This window comes from Danio aesculapii, chromosome 9, assembly GCF_903798145.1.
Source record: "Danio aesculapii chromosome 9, fDanAes4.1, whole genome shotgun sequence".
Taxonomy (NCBI): Eukaryota; Metazoa; Chordata; class Actinopteri; order Cypriniformes; family Danionidae; genus Danio; species Danio aesculapii.
Window position 1 is genome coordinate 19,367,493 of NC_079443.1, and position 4,384 is coordinate 19,371,876.

Genomic DNA, 4,384 nt, shown 5'->3' on the forward strand with positions numbered 1-4,384 from the left:
ACTCACTTAATGATGGCACACAGCTGAAGATAACCAGGAGGAAATGCATTCACAGAAAAAATAGGAAAGTGTTAAAGGTGACGTGTGATGGATAAAAACTTCAGTGTGTTAAATGGTGTATTCAAAATTAGAAAAAAATATAGAATCTGTATTTCACTTTTTGTTTGGTGAGATTTGTAATTTTTTTTAAACAAAAAGTCTCATATGTGGTGGCATGGTGGCTCAGTGGTTAGCACTGTCGCCTCACAGCAAGAAGGTCACTGGTTCGAGTCCCGGCTGGGCCAGTTGGCATTTCTGTTAGGTGTTTGCTTTTGTTTGTTGTCCCTGTGTTCGCATAGGTTTCCTCCGAGTGCTCCAGTTTCCCCCCCACAGTCCAAAAACATGCACTATAGATGAATTGAATAAACTAAATTGGCCATAGTGAATGACTGTGTATGGATGTTTCAGGTTGCGGCTGAAAGGGCATCTGCTGAGTAAAACATATGCTGATTGAGACGACTGAAATAGAGACTAAGCTCAAAGAAAAGGAATGAATGCGTCTTGCATGCTTATTATTTTCTATTTGAATATGTTTTAAAATTGTATTACTTTTTTAATATTTTAAAATATAATTATTTAATATATTAAAATATAACATATTTAATTCAATACATTATTATTTCAGCTTAGTCTTCACTGTCACATTATTCCTCAGAAATAATTCTAATATGTGTCCCTGGACCACAAAACCAATCTTAAGTTGAATTGCTGTATTATATTATATTTGTAGAAATAGCCGAAAATACATTGTATGGCTCAAAATGATCAACTTTTCTTTTTTATGCCAAACATCATTAGAATTTTGAGTAAAGATGATGTTCCATGAAGACAAACTCTAAATACACTGAAAAAAAATTATTCAAAGATGATTCCTTGGATTTACTCCATTTTTTTTACGTTAAGTGGTTGTAAACAATTTATTTGGGCTGAATTTAAACAAACAAATTAAGTTGAACATTGTTAAATTTTATTTGTTTGTCTAAATTCAACACAAATAAATTGTTTGCAACAGTTTTGCATGCAACACTTTTTTCAGTGTATCCTATTGTAAAAACTAAACATTTTGAATAAATTAAGTAAAATGTATTACTAAAAAACAACTTTATGGGCAATTTTCTCAATATTTATATTTTTAAGCCCTCAGATTTCAGATTTTCAAATAGTTGTAGCTCAGACAATTATCATATCCGAAACAAAACATATATCTAGGCCTGAGCGATATTGCAAAAAAAATTATCACGATATATTATTTCATATTCGATATCGATAATTATTAAATATTTTTCACAATACAATTAGAAATAATAGTTTTTATTTTTTATTTTAACCACTTTAAACCAACCACTTTTTTTTTTTTTTTACCAACATTCTAAGGCAAATAGTTTTAATAGTCAAAAACAAAAATATTTAAACAAAATATCTGATCTCTTTATAATAAAATAAACGTAAGTGTTAAAGAGACTTAAACTTGATAAATAAAATGTTACAAAGTGTGTGCAATGGTAAAGTGCAAATGCTGAACAATCAAAGCAAACTTCAAGGTAGATCATATGTAAGGGGCCAATAATAATGATACAGTAAACCTCAAACTCTGTAAACAAATTATGATAAATCTGAGCTTTCAAGTAAAGGATTTTACATCATTATTCAAATACATACTAAACATTACAAATTGTGAAGTTGGATGACTACATTACCCCTATGCTTAAAAATCTTTCAGATGGGGAGCAAGTGGCTGGATGCACAAGAAAAGAAACCAAAAAGCCACTCTGGCGACATCCTTGTTATTCTGACCTGAAGTGACAAGTGCAAGCGCGTGGTTTCCTTTACTATTTACAATAGGCTTTGCGCTCGCGCTACACTGGCATGTCTCGTAACTAGGCAACCATTAACCGTTTTCTCACAGGATGACAAAGGGACAAACCATTAGAGAAAAGTAAAAAGCACAGCAGTGTTTGGATGGCCTGTGTTTGTCTGAGGTAAGTAGTCTGCCGTTATTATTGAAATGTGTATGTTCCATACAAAGTGTGAAGCAGATTGGTTAATTCTATTACATGAATCGCAGTGCGCTCGCGATATTCAGAAAAGTTCAGATGTTTTTCAACTAGGTGTACCTGGAAAATGCGCACGTCATGTGAGTGTTGCTCCCATATGTGCATCGTGCAAGTCAGACACCTCTATTTGAAATGATAAACTTACACCGTAAGCTTATTGCATTGCTTCTAAGGCGCATGCTCAGCAGTGCCTTTTTTAAATCGATTTTTTAAATCGAATGTTGTTCGGTAAATATCGATACCGATTTTATCGCACAGCCCTACATACATCAGTGGAAAGTTTATTTATTCAAGATATTTTCTAAATGATTTGCTCTTCTGAATGGTTTTGTGATCCAGGATCACATACTGTATGATGATTTCGTGCACAAGCAGCATTAGGTCATACTTTTTTGGTTTGTTGATAAAGTTTTTTCTGATTAATTAAAATATGGAAGTGTCTTTAATGTCATATTTAATTGATTTTATACATAATAGATATCAATGAAGTACCAATATGGACCCATTAGGTACTAATGTGTACCTTTTGACAAGTTAATGCCTAGTGGTAGCTCTCCTTCATTTTTGAGAGACAGGAACTACTTTAACCATCAAGCAGCAACATTGACTTCACCACTGGTGTGTTTTTGTGTAAACAATGGAAAAGTTTAGTGAAACTAACACTATTTGGAAAAAAAGTAACACTAGTTGCAACAAAATCACACATCTCTCCTTTAAAAGCCCTGTAAAAGAACAAAGAATGACTGAACAAGAAAGTATAGTGAAAAACGCCTTAGAGGAATAGCACGGCGCCATAATCTGACAGATCTGGCTGCAGAGTCTTCTACACTGCGGGCTGCTAATGATCTCCTAAATGTGAGCTTTAAGACTCGGGACGGTTACTGATGGTCACAAAGCCTGGCGAACACATTTTACTGATGATGGTCCCTTCGCCCCAGAAACACTCTACATCACTTATGAGACTCTGGGCTTCTGCAGAACCCAGCTTTCACATTCAACTCAATGAATATGGCAGAAATCATGACATTTGGCAAGTCCAGCTCTTCTGTCGGCTGTCAGAGAATGAAATGAGGCTCACACAGTCATTTATTTCACATAGCCGTTACTCAAGAGTTCATATACTGCAGGTATTCACCAACACACAGCTAATTAAACTTCCAACCGTTTCATTCATTACACCATTGTTTCCTTTTCTCCTCAGATTTCAGTCTAATTTTAGCACTTCGACACACTTTAAGAGATTCATTCAAATTCTGAGTTATGCGTCCAACGACAGATTGTGGTGTAATTGTTTTAGAAAGGAAATTAAACGTCAGACATGAAAAGTGTTAGTGCCTTTTTAGCTCCCCTCACCCTTAATAAATGAATCTAATGGGCATTTCTAGAATTTTGCGCACCAAATCCAGTTGTGAGCCAATGCAAAACCTACAAGGATTGTTTTCTTTTGTGACACACTGATCTCCTCCATTTAGTCTCATGTAGAAGCAAGTCTCAGTCATGAATGGGTCACATTATCTGCGCGATACTGTTTATAATCATCATTCAAAGTAGAAGAGGGAATACGAAACTCGCCACAAGCATATTTCTGTCACAGATACAGTTTTGGCAGGCCTGGGTTGACTTAAGCGCTGTATGTGCGCTGATTTATGGGAAACAGAAAGCGATGATGCCTCTCTCATATTAATGCGCCCACAATGCCCTGCACTGGGCCGCTTTTATGTGCCACAGCGGGCAACTGTTGACCAGCTGTTTGAGGAAGCTGCAGTTGTGTCTAAAAGAGACACCTGTAGATGTAGACGCATCATGCGGCAGATATTTGCACACACAGTGAAATCTCTATAACTCATGTGTGCCGCTTCTTATTGATCATCAGTGCCTGGGACTTCAGTTGATTTGTGAATAATGCTCCTTCATACTTCAGGATTGCACAGAAGGGGACTTCAACAAAAGAAATGGAGATTTATGTCTCCAGTCTGCCAGTCGAGGAACATGATTAACCAAAGTCCCTTCATCCTCTGCCAGTCTCTCAGTCTCTCTGTCCCATTTTTTGTTTAGTTTTATAGGCACGGCGTGTAATGGTACATGGTGTAAGAGCATACTGAAATAGTTTCATGTGTAGACAAATTTAAACAAAGATTGTGATTAGATTACATGTGAAAGTGAGAATTAGGTTTTTTTAAGCAAAAGACAAGGCATAGTTTGTAGTTTTAAACATTACAAAGTAGATAATGAGTGTGAGAATATGTGTAATGACAAGACAATAAAAATATAAAATAATAAAAAGCAAAACA